Raw genomic sequence first — 13,196 nt, forward strand, 5'->3', positions numbered from 1 at the left:
CGCAGCCGGCAGTGTGGCGCCCGTGCCGGGCCGGGGCCAGAAACAGGATCGCAACCCTCGGTGCTGCGCCCGCACCTCGCTCAGCCAGTGAGCGGGAACCGGTCTGTATGTGGGATCCGAACCCTCGGCGGGAGCACCGCCACACTCGCAAGCGGCGCACTGTAGCAGTGCGCCACCAGGCCGGCCCAACACACCACATATTTTTGATGGTGTGTTTCTAGATTTGTTCATGGAAGCCTATGTAACTCTTGATATAGCTGAAATTTAGTCCTGCATCGTGGGGAAGTCCTGAATCATGGATAAGATAAGACAATGCACTGTGGTGAGTTTGAGAATTTCAAGGATGTTCAAGGGGAAGATGAGATGGCAATATTGCACAACAGCATATTGGACAGTGCTGAGACAAGGGTGCATGAAAGGGGAAGCTCCTCACACCAGGGGACCTACTAGAGACAGCAGCAGCTGAGGAGCCACCACCAGAAGGAAAAGAGGGCAAGGGAACTCGGTGGGGAGAGGGGAACTGGATGGGGGCCTCACGTGTCTAGGCAATGTCATTCAGCAGAAAGAGGAAAGCCTCTTGGTCAGAGAGCTCCAAAAGGCAGCAGCTCTGTTGGGGTTTTTAACAACTACAGGATTTAATCTTATGTGTGGCTAGCAGATGTTGGGTGCAGTCTCATGGGTCATGCAAAGCAGGCAGGCTCTAAATGGTTAAAAATATGCTTATTGGGGCTATATTTAAAGCAAAGGGCTGTGTAAGAATTTAAAATTGGTGCTGGGGCTCCAAGCTAACTGGTCCCAGCCTGCTGTGAAGAAGTAAACAAAACAGTGCATTTATATAACATATGCACTCAGATTTCTAACCATGGATACCAGAACACATATCGCTCCTGCTGCAGCCTTGACAGTGGGGACAAGGACTGTCCTCTGCATCACCTCTTCCCACCCTTGTACTTCCTTCTGCAAACACCAGTGATGAGTCTCTCACATGATCTGGAAAGAAAAATCCAACAGGAAGAAGGATGAGATGGTAGTGGTGGGAGGCAGGGAGGTTGTTAGTGATGGGTCATGAATACTTAAATGAAATGATGGGATAGGCTGGGGCAGGGAAACAACTGAGGAAGGACATTTGATATGAGGAACAAAAATGTTGTTCTAGCAGATGAGAGGAAATCTGCAGCTGCACCTGTAAGTTAGAACCTACCTGTATATAAAGATGAATATTGCAAACAATTTTCATTTTAATTCAGTCTCTCCCCACATCCAACTTTTCCTTTTTTTTGGTGGCTGGCTCATCTGGGGATCGAACCCTTGACCTTGGTGTTATCAGCACCATGCTCTCTAACCAAGTGAGCTAACCAGCAACCCTTTTTTATGATTTGCAGGAATCCCCTCTCTGTGTGGTGTCAGTGGGATATGGTACCCAACTCCTACCTAGGCAACTCAGGATGAAGCTGTCCTCCTTCACACCTGTCGTAGAGGTCACAGCACATGATCCACGACGGACAGTAGATCCCCAGGGACCACAGTTGGAGGACAGTGCAATCATTCTCCATTGTGGTGTCCCACGATGGTGGTAGCACCAGTGCTAGCAGTAGTGTTCAACACTGGCAGTGTCCTCTGCAAGTGGGGACAGCAGGGCCCTGAGCCTGTTTTAGATTGTGTTTCCAGCCAGTCAGGCTCACACTGAATCATGTCTGATTTCTAAGGCTGATTTTCTAGCCTCCATGATGTTTCTAAATACTCTCCTTAAATTAGCCCAGGCCAGTTTCTGTTGCTTGCAACAAACAATCATCTCTAGGCAAACACAAATCTGTCTTCAAAGTCTTAAAAGATAGGGAGATCAGGTGCTTTTTTTCCCCTTAAAGACAAATTCTTTCCAAGGATTATCAGTCCTCAAAATGTAATGAACAACTTTCATTACAATAAGTAAACGGCATATTTATCAAACTCTTCTTTCAATGGAAAGAAAAATAAATCCATGAATTATAAATGTGAAAACATTTTTTATTGACCTAAAGATACAGTAATTTTAGAAAAGCAAAATAGTTGACATGGTTTTCAATTATTGTCACAGCAAGATGCCTGCAAAATTCATATAATTAAATCGTAGCACTGTTAATGATTCTTCAGATACTTATCTCTCTCTAAAATTTGCAGAGACAAATTGATGTAATATGCTTTATTCACTTTCTGAGTTTAGCATCGGGTTAGACCCCAATTGAATAAAACATTCAGATGTGCTCTAATTTGCATTTTTGCCTACAACATACTTTCCAATTCTGCCTCATTCTCATCATTATTTGGTATTGTGGTTGTGTCAGTCATTTCTTAGCTAGCAGGACATTAGTTTCATCCATTAGCAGCTGAATGATTTGGCTGAAAGGGCAATAATAGATCACACTCAGCCTAGACAATTGAAAAGCAGACTTTCTAATAAGAAATACTTTCTAAAAGATCTTAACTATTCGTCCTTTACAGAGGAACAAAATGTGAGAAACATTGTGAAGTGTCATTGTACATTCTCTCTACTGTTAAGTTGGTATGTATGGAGGATTATGTATGTCTGGCTTAGTAATAGGATATGACTGATTTGTGTATGATCTCTAATAAACAGCTTATAGGTGATCATAAAGACAGAAATCTTTATCAGCGACAAACCAAAGAGAGGACTTGTAATTTTGAATCAGTTTGAGGCCCAAATCATGGACTGCAACCAACCAACAGTTCAAATAATAAAAGTATATAAAGTATAACCTCGCTGCCTGGACACTCTTCGGAGAGGCATTCGGACTTCTCGAAGAAGGCGTGGTTGCCATCCAATGTATGGAGAAGTTGACCGGGTTGCTCAGGCCAGCGCTGGTTCCCAGTCACCAGGAAAGCAGGGAGCAACCTTCCAGGGTACAGGCCAGTCGAGGCTGGTAGGCAGACACATGGGCACAGTTGAACACTACTGGGCCTGGAGCTCATGGTGTCTGTATGGCGGGGGGCACAGGTAAGCTGGGGCTGATAGGTGGCCACCTGGAGGGAGGGGGGCACTGCTGCAGATGCTATTGAGACCCGGAGCTGGAGATACCTCCCTCTGGAGGAACCCCTGCCCCTCTGTGTAAAGCTTGGGCTAGGGCAGCTCTGAGCAGCAGCACAGGATGAAGGTTAGGCAGCTAGCTCACTAGATGGCCAGCCTCCTGGGACTCAGAAGTAAGGACTGGGGCGCAGGTCTGAACTGTCTTCAGCTCCTAACCACATCACCACTGCCTGAGTCAAGAGCTAGAGGAAACACATACTGCCCAAACACGCAGTAGAGAAAGGTATCCAGCAGGCTCCTAGCAATGGGCCAAGCAGTGCAGGAAAGAAGTCACTCTCCAGAAGCCCAGGGGAAGCACCACTGGAACACTCCTTCTGGGAATGTCTCTCCAGAGCCCTATACTGATAACATCAAAAGAAGAATATTTAAAGGGCCCAGTTAAATTTTTACAAATCAGGCAACGAAGGGTGAATTCAAAGTTAAAAGGCAATAAATGGATAACTGTCACAGTACTATTCTTACTGCTCTATTTCAGTGACCTATTGGACTGGGGAAAAAAACCCCATCCCAAAATGCAGTGGCTTAGAAAATTCTGGATCCAAAGACTTCAACAAGTTGAAAGAATGGGCTGACTCCAGCTAGCACCATACAATTCAGCACAGGTTGAAGAAAAGCCCAACAGATGGATTTATAAATAGTAATGAAAACATTGATGATGAGAAGATGCTTGACTCAACAGAGCAAAATGAAAGGATTAAATAGATAAAAAAGCTCAATATAAATCTATAGTGTCATGTGGTCAAAACACCAAAAAGTGATCATAACCTCCATGGACTGAAGTACTGTATCTAAAAAAGAATTTCTAAAAGCCCCAAAATATTAGTAAGTATTTTACAGAGAAAAATGACCAAAGAGTGGTTCTGAAGCCTAATAATTTTTGAAATAATGGTTAAAACAAAGCTAAACAAAATTATTAGGCCACAGAACTGCTTTCCAGCCATATGAAGAACTTATCAGTGTAAATAATATGCTATATAAATAATGAATCTTTGAGGGAAGGTGAATAAGAATAAAGGGTATAATATTTCCCAAATTTGTTTGGCCACAATTTTTTTTTTCATGGAGCATCTCCCAGATCTGTGTTCTGAGGAACATATTTTGATTGAACTAGAATTAAGGAGTTGATATTTCCCCTTTTTCTTCACTGGCCACCCAAGCCTAAAAACTTACCTTTAATTCATGGCACCATATTTAAAGGGGATAATAGATTATCTGGATGTTGCTCAGGGGGAGGAGGTCTTAATGATGAAAAGGTAAAAAAGAGTGAGATACGAAGAACTGGAAGTGCTTCATTTGGATTAAAAAATGCTTCCATGGGACATAGCAGTTATCTTCAATGTGAAGACTGTCACAGGCAGATGAGGTGGGGGTGGGGGTGGGGGTAGAAGGCTGCGAGGAGAGCAATGTTGGCTGCTCAGGAGAAGATTTTCCAACTTGGTGGTCCAGGAATGAAAAGAACCTCAGGACTAGGCTTGATCTCCCCACAATTCTCAGAGCTCAAACAAGGTTGAACATTCCCTGTTGGAGATGTTGAGGATCGGATGGCCAGACAAGATGATCTTCAAAGTGCCTTTTTAAACCTGAGATTCTATGTTTTCAAACCTTGACTCTTAACATCCCTCATAGGACCATTACAGAACCGTCTTCCAATTTCTCTGCTGATTATTTCATTAGACTATCTAACCCTGGAAGAGGCGGTGATGCTTTAATTGGTAGTTGGTTTACATGAGCTAGAACGAGCTTTATGGTTTGAATCAGGCGTGTATCCACAAGAATCTAAAATAATGGACCAAACTGTAAGTTGTATTGCTGAATTTCATATTTGGTAAATGTGCAAAGCAGTTTGAATAACATTCTAACTTAGGCCATATTTAATATGCCCTTGGAAATTCATTATTTTGTAGTATTTCCAACAAGCTAGATTCCTTTCTAATGAACAAATTTTTGCCTTTCATCTTCAAGGAAACGAGGTGACTTAAGCAAGCCATTTAGGATTTCATAATTTTTTTCATTTTTTTTCCTTGTGAAATTGCCTTCACTAAGAACAGTAAGTAAACGATATTTGTTTGCACTGAGAATATAACTTTCTTTATGACTGACCTACTATAGAGTCTGGATGCAACCTAAGAAATTATTTCCCTACATAGGAGGAAAAAATATGTAGTTTCCTACTAGAAAAATAATCTTTAAAAAATTTTTGTATAGTTTCAGACTTTTATTAAAGTTATGACTTTCTATCCTGCTGGGTGTCAAAATAAATTTAATTCAACTTCTTTTTTTCCTCTGCACTTGGTCCTTTTGAAGGGAGGCTGGTTACTTCACAGTCTTGGCCACTAGGCGGTGCACTGGTTAAACATTATCTCCACCTCGCTGGGGGACTTGCACCTGAAAAATGCCAATTTTATATTTTGTACCAAAAGGCCAATTTCATTCACTTTGAAGTCTTTGTTTATGTTCTTTGAAGTAATAGTATTTATTTGACTCACATGGAATTATATTTTCTTTCAATCTGATAAATAGTTTTCTAGGGATCTATATTGTCCTAAAATGAAATGAGCTGGTTAAAATCGTGGAGGTGTGCAGACAGAGGCTGGACAACCACTCGGCAGAGACAAGTTGAAAACAAGATGACATCTTATCTCTAAATACTTTCATGTGTATTTTCTGAAGTCAAATACATCCTCCTACATAACCAGAGTACAACGATGAACACTGTCATCTTACACCCAGGGACTGGCAGATGATGGCCTGAGGCCCAAGTCATGCCCACCATCTGTTTTTGTAGGGCCCACTAGCTAAGAATGTTTTTAATAAAGCAATATTCTGTACCCCGCAAATAAGTGTTAATTTTTTCTTAAAGTTTTTAAATAAGAATGATTTAACACATGAAAATTACAGAAATTCCCAAATTTCCATGTCTGTAGATTAAGTTTTTCAGAACACAGCATGCTCAGTTGTTTGCACATTGTCTATGACTGCTTCTGTGCTGCAAACGCAGAGCTGAGTGGCTGTGCCAGGGACTTTCTGAAGTCCTCTCATTGCTTGGGCTTCAAAGCCTAAAATATTTACTGTCTGGTCATCTGCAAAGAAACTTTGCAGATCTCTGATCTAATCCACTAACTTTTTTAAAATTTTGCTAATTGTCCACTAAAGTTTTTTATTTGGCCTGGAATCCAGCCTAGTACCTTAACTTCTGTGGGCCTCAGTTTCCTCCTTTGTGAAATTAAGATAATAATAGTCCCTTTCCATTAAGTTTTTGTGAAAATTAAATGAGGTGATTCAATAAATCTCTTGGAACAATGCTTGGCATATAAAATAAGCAGCCCACTAAGGCTGACTATGTTACGACCTCAATCTCAGTTTTACTTTTCATTTTTTAAAATATGTATATATTTTAAACAAGCAATACATACACTCAATACAAAATTTAAATGGTACAAATACAGAAGAGAATGCTGTGAACTATAGGCTTTCCTCCTACTCTCTCCAGAGGCAACTGCTTTGAAAAATTTTAACAGCTACAAAGTACTACATGGCATTTAACCAGTGCCTTGTTAATGGGCTTCTAGGTTGTTTCCAATCTTTTGCTATTACAGTTACAAAAAAATTCTTGTACTTGTGCATAGAATAAATTTTCCAAAGTGAAACTCTAGGATCAGAGGGAATAAACATCCTTTTTTTTTTTTGTGACCGGTAGGGGGATCGTAACCCTTGGCTTGGTGTCGCCCACACCGCGCTCAGCCAGTGAGCACACCAGCCATCCCTATATAGGATCCGAACCCACAGCCTCAGCGCTACCAGCACTTCTGCGCTCCCAGCGCCACACTCTCCCAAGTGAGCCACATCCTTATTTTTGACAGTTGTTACCAGTCCTCTACCAGTGATTGTTCCAGTTTACAGTCCTACTATAAGCATACGAAGACACCTGTTCCTTCCAAATATGAGATTGTTATTGTAGAGGACTGACCAACTGATGGTGAAAATTGGCAGCTTACTCTAATTTTAACTTAAATCTCTCTTATCATTAGTGAAGACGGACATCATTTCTTACGAAGAATCAATTGTATTTCCTCTTCTGTGAACACTCTGTTGATATCCCTTGACCAGTTTTTAAGAACAATCGTACATTTTCTTATAACTTAGGTTTAGAGATTAAGAAAATTACCCTGTGACATAAGCTGTAAGTATTTTTTGCTAAGTTGTCAACTGTCTTTCAACTTTGTTTATGATGATTTCATTTGAACTTGACTATAAAGAATGGTAAGGTGATAGTTTGTGAGCAATTCCAAATCAGCATAAAGTTCTTGGCTGTAAAAATGTCTTGACTTCGTTCCCTTCTCTCAGGATCTGTGGCTTGATGGCACCTTGTTGGAATCGTTTCCAGGTAGACAGTGGAGAGAAGTGCAAAGAACTCAGGCTTTGGGCTTGGATCAGCCTGGGCTGAATCGCCCACTTCCTGGCTATGTGACCTTTCTGACCTTGGTTTCCTCATCTGAACCATCTGTGCCATGGAGAATGAATGCAAGTCATACTTATCGTCTGCATTAGGACTCATTAGAATTGAGCAGTTCCAGAAATGCCACTGAATGTGATACGCGACTGCTGGTTTTAGAGACAGAAAAGTTGTAGATTTGTTTGGGGAAAGTTTAATAAGCTGACAAGTCAGTGTTTCCTACATCATACCTGAAATCCCATCTTCAGGTTATGACTTTGCATCTCCAAGAATGCTTTGTAAAAATGAAAATGTCTTTGGATAGGCATGACATGAAGGACTTGGCACTGGTACCTCATACAGGATTGGTGTGACATGTGACCAATGTGAAAGCAAGCTGATATTGAAGGGTTAAAAGAATTTGGAGGAGCCATTAAAAAAATAATAATGTAGGAAAAGTCTAAACAGTGGTTTCCCACTGCAGGCAGAATCTTACCCTTTCAGATTGTCTTTGGATAATGGAACAGTTTCTTTCAGTTTCTCAGTCCAGTCCAGAAAGGTAGGAGAGAAAGTCAGGAAATTCTGGTCCTCCTCTGAGTGGGGGTAGCCTGGATGGGGTGTCATACCTCTGGGGAACTGATACCATCCTCTCGTGAACTACAGAGTCTGGCTGCATAATTTGTTTGTTACCTTCTCTAATAAACTGTGAGGGGACATTCAGCTATTGCTGGGTAGCTGAGAGTCAGGCAGGAGGTGGCAATTGTTTAAGTTGCAGAAGATTATTTCACAGGTATTAAGTAGAAACATAAAATATACTAATTGGGTAGTCAGAGCAGCTGACTGTCCACGGTAGCAAGGGCTTGCTTCACCTGCCCACTGAAGAATTATAACTCAAACTTGTGTTGCCAAATTGGCAGAAGACTTGCCAGGGCCATAGCTGCCTGAGAGGGAATAGCAAAATTCCATTTTAATGGCAGGTAAGTCTTTAGTCAAGAGTTGAATGATTACAAATAAAAAAAAAATGCCAAAGAGGACTTAATATAATCAATCTTATGGAACCCAGGACTTTGGGAGCCTTAACTGAGGACAAAAAATGTTATTAAGGGAACATGAGATCTCTTCTCTCGCTCTCCACACAGGTCTGCCTTCTGCTTCTGTCTGCAGGTTGAATCTGCTTACTGTTTTGGCTCCAACAGCTGCACCCAAACAGGAACCCCAGCCCTGAATTCATAGGTCACATGAACCCAGTGACTCAGCAAACGCATTCAGTTTATTTGGGTCCTGAATCCAAATTCCAGGAAGAGAGAATTGCATGGTCTAGCTTAGATCAAGTACTCATAGTTGGCCAATTATCTGTGATTGTGAGAGATGGGGTATCACACATACATGTTGTAACATACAAGTTCTGTCTTTGTCCGATATGAGCATGAGGAAAAGGCAGGAAATCCAAGAGCAGGGTATGGCCATTGTGGAGAAAATGGCTGTCACCTTTGTAAGGGACAGTTCTGCTATGACCACCTGCTGCTGTACAGACCATGCAATTTTTTTTCCGTAAATTAAAACGTTTTTGACTGCATAAAATTTAGAAAAGTTTAAACAGCAAAGAAGATCCTAAACAGAATAATTAAGGCTAAAAAAATTACAAAAGAAACAAATGATTACAAAATGTCAACTCCCCTAAAATAACCAAAGAATTTAGGACTAAACTAAAAAAATATTACTAAGTTTAGATGGGGGTGTTGTTAGTGTTATTTAGAGTTTGATTTTCATTTTTGTTTTTGTTTTGGCAGCTGGTCAGTAAGGGGTATTTAGGGTGTTTTAACTGCATTGTTTTTAAAACCAATTAAAACTTGTATGTGTGAATATCAAGTAATTTTTACAGATTTCCAGTAAAACTCATAGAACATTATCTTTATTATTTCAAAAACATCTTCACCCAGTCATGTCGAATTTCAATTATGGTTTAAATATAGTGTGCTTTTTATTTCAATCAAAATGAAGTACTTATACCTCCTAATTTCTAGAGGAAATAGATTTGAAGTAAAAATAATGTATTCGTAGACATTATATTAAAATCATTTCTATCTGAAAAACATGATCTTAGGGAATAAGAACAAATGTAGCCTCAACTAAATAACAGCAGTTAAACTAAAAAGAGATAAGGGGCCGGCCCGTGGCTCACTTGGGAGACTGCGGTGCTGATAACACCAAGGCCACGGGTTCGTATCCTGTATAGGGATGGCGGGTTTGCTCACTGGCTGAGCGTGGTGCTGACAACACCAAGCCAAGGGTTGAGATCCCCTTACCGGTCATCTTTTTTTAAAAAAACTAAAAAGAGATAAATCAAAATTATTCCTAAAGAGAGAAAACACGGTCAGGAGTCCTGCTGTCATTGTAGATGTCCAGGAGTCACCTGCGGCAAACCTGCATCGAACCCGCAGGTGACACAGATCCCTGAACCCTCACAATGTAACTCTTCTCCTTTGTCAGGGACCTGATGACCCAGGGGGTCCCCTGATATTCTTAGGTCTCTGCCCAGAGTGGCACATGGAACGGCAGGGCCACTTGGGAACAGATGGAACTTAAAACTGTGCCCCAGCCAATTTGTGTTTCTTGTGACTGTTCTCCTTTCTTAGACCACTAAGCTTTCTCTCCATCAGCAAAGCTGCCAACCAGCTTCCTTGTGCTATTTCCCTTATGACTGGTCATCTGCTTTGATGGGAGGAAGTGGTTCTTCCTGACAACATTCAGCAGGAGTCACGCTTCTGTTCTATATGGCTGTGTTTATACACGTTAGGAAGTTTCTTCTCTATTTCTAAGTGGTCAACTCCCTCCTCAGCTGATTTTCTGCAAAGTTGCATTATGTTCTGGATGTAGTTCAAGCAGACTTTGAAGTTTCAGGTGAAGGTTTTTGAATCTCATTTCCCAGGTGTGAATTTTTAGAATGTAAATAGGCTCATTCAGGCTAGAGAATTTATTTGTCCTACAAGCTCTTTATTTATTTGATTTTCTTCATATAATTTTTAAATATGTCCTTGTTTTTCTCCTTTAAGCCTTTTTACGTAAACAGCATCAATGAGTTTCTTCAAATTAACTTGTGATTTCTAGTCTAGGTAGTCACCATTTTGCTGTTTTTGTCTAATTTCTAATTACCATCATCCATGTAGTTTTTCTAAAGAGGGGAGGCAAACTTATCATCTTGANCTTAACCCTTGACTTGGTGTTGTTAGCACCACGCTCTCCCAAGTGAGCCACAGGCTGGCCCTTTTCCCTAGTACCTTTACCTGAGGCAGAGGAGGAGACCGTCAGCAGAGGCTGGTCTGGGTTCTGGAGGGTGTTGGGTTTGGGCCACAGGGGCCCCTGTGGATGTGGAGGATAGAGCCCCTGACCAGGGAGGGTGGGGAGTGGCTACTTGCCTGATGAAGTGCTAGTGGTTTCTATGTTTACCATTCCTTCATTTATTTAAAAAGAAAATGGTCATTTCAAAGTTCACATACTGTCTCTAAAGAATACAGTCATCATGGGGGGAAGACAGGAGGCTAGAGAGGACTTTAGTCTGGGCTCTTTCACTTGCAGTGACAGAAACGAAGCTGGATCTTGCTTAAGCCAACATGAGATATTAAAGTACCACAGAATGGTGGGACCTCTGGTGCAAATCAGGGAGTCACCCTGCCCAGAGGCTGCTGTCTGTCTCCTGTCCTAGAGTCAGGAAAAGGCCTCTAGCAGTTATGGGTAGGGTTCACCCTCTCTGGTTTCTGCATGTGGTGTAAGCATGGCCTGCATCTTTCCCCACCCACTGGGGCAAGGCCATGCAGTGTTTGCTAATAAAAGATCTGCCCAGTGAACAGGGAGATGACCTATGTCACACGAGACTCAACTTCTGGACTCCAGGAGCCTTGCATCTTCTCTTTAGTAGCTCACATGTTGNTTTCTAATTACCATCATCCATGTAGTTTTTCTAAAGAGGGGAGGCAAACTTATCATCTTGAGTGCAGTTTCAGGCCCTTAAACAGTCTCTCTCCAGCGTGTACAACTTGAGTCGTGAAGCATTTTTCCTGTAACTTCAGCTCCTGCACTCTTTTCTGCCGTCCAGAAGGTTCTTGAGAAAGCAGTTTGTCTTTCCTGAAAATGGGTGTTTGCATCCAGCCCATCCATGATTTCCTCGTGAAGTTGTTCTGCATCCTCCTGAGATGCTTTCAAGATGTTTTTGGCATCGGTCACCTGGGAGTAATGGGATTTTGATGCATCTTGGAGTGACTGTGTCTGTCCCTGAAGTCCAGCCAACATTGCTCCATGAAATGAAGGTTTAGGGGGCTCACTTTTCTGTTCTTTTTGGAGAATGTCTACAACCCTCAAGTGAAGACATGAACCTGTTTGGATATTTATTAAGTAAGTCCTGCCAAATTCTGTCTTTAATTTCAGAAGTTTGACCTCCTCTCAGGTAACTGGAAGCCTTCACCAGCCTGTGTAATCAGCCTAATTGATTATATCGAGGTTATGATATCTCTTCAACCTGAGTGGAAAATCTTTTTACCAGCTTTTTTCTCCTTAAAGTATGTTGGCTCTTTGCTATAACAACAATTGGGGCAGCATCTATCAGAATTTTCCAGAGAGACCCACAGAGGCTTAGCCCTCGTCTCAAGCATTCACACATTACCACACAGCACTGCACAGAGGATCCGGGACCAGCTGGCTGGGGAGACATTTTTGTGGCCATCAGCAGGCCCTCCGTGGCTTCAAAGGGTGCCGCTGCTCTGCCTCCAGTTGCCAGTATACTGTGGGCCACAGGTAACCGCAAATAACCCTGTGGCTGTGGAACATTCTGCTTGCAATGCAAACAAGTGCCTGGCATCCAGGATAGGGCATTGGTGGATTAGGGACCAAGTTCTAGAAAATGGTCCTCTCTAACTCTGCTCTGCTCACCACGTAGACAGAAAGTGATATTATTTGTACAGTGCATTTGGGCAAGTGGAGAAGGCTAATTGCAGCCAGAGGAGACCAGCCGTGAGCTCTGACCACCCTAACCCTCCTGGCCCTGCAGGAAGCCCAGGGAATCAAAGCAGTGCCATATCAGCATGTAGTGGTGGACACACTGCAGTAGAGGACCCCTGTGTCCACACAAGGGGTGAGGCACATTCTTCTCAGTTCCAACTTCCTTGGGCAGCAGGGGATCTCCCTTCCTTTCCTACCTGCAAAGGTCACGGGATCTCCTGCCCCTGGAAGCTCCCCCACTCGTTTGTGCTGTGTCAGTCCAGGCAGCTGGGGTAGAGCACGAAAGGGCCTCAACAAGGGTGTGAACTACAGCCCTGAATTCCAACACCAGGCGCGACGATGCCTTCACATTTTATGGATTTTCTTTGGAGCCAGTTGTCCCCTTGCAATCCATGTATTCCTGAATCGGGGAGACTCTCCTCCAGTGATGAATGAGCAACACAGACTTTTCAATTATGAGGCCCTGCCATGTTCAGCTCATGGCTCCGAAGGTTACCCTGAAATTGGGCTCCAGACCATGGTGTAACCTTCAGAAGTGTGGTTGCCTCTGCAGAGGGAGCAGGTCATTTTGGGGGCTGAATTTGCCACCATTTATTTCTTTAAACAGCATCTCACTCTCCCAGTATCTCAGCCAGGACTCTGCCTGACTGACTTTCCCTAGTACCTTTTTTTTTTTTTTTTTTTTTTTTT

Source organism: Galeopterus variegatus, unplaced genomic scaffold, assembly GCF_000696425.1.
Source record: "Galeopterus variegatus unplaced genomic scaffold, G_variegatus-3.0.2 Scaffold3611, whole genome shotgun sequence".
Lineage (NCBI taxonomy): Eukaryota > Metazoa > Chordata > Mammalia > Dermoptera > Cynocephalidae > Galeopterus > Galeopterus variegatus.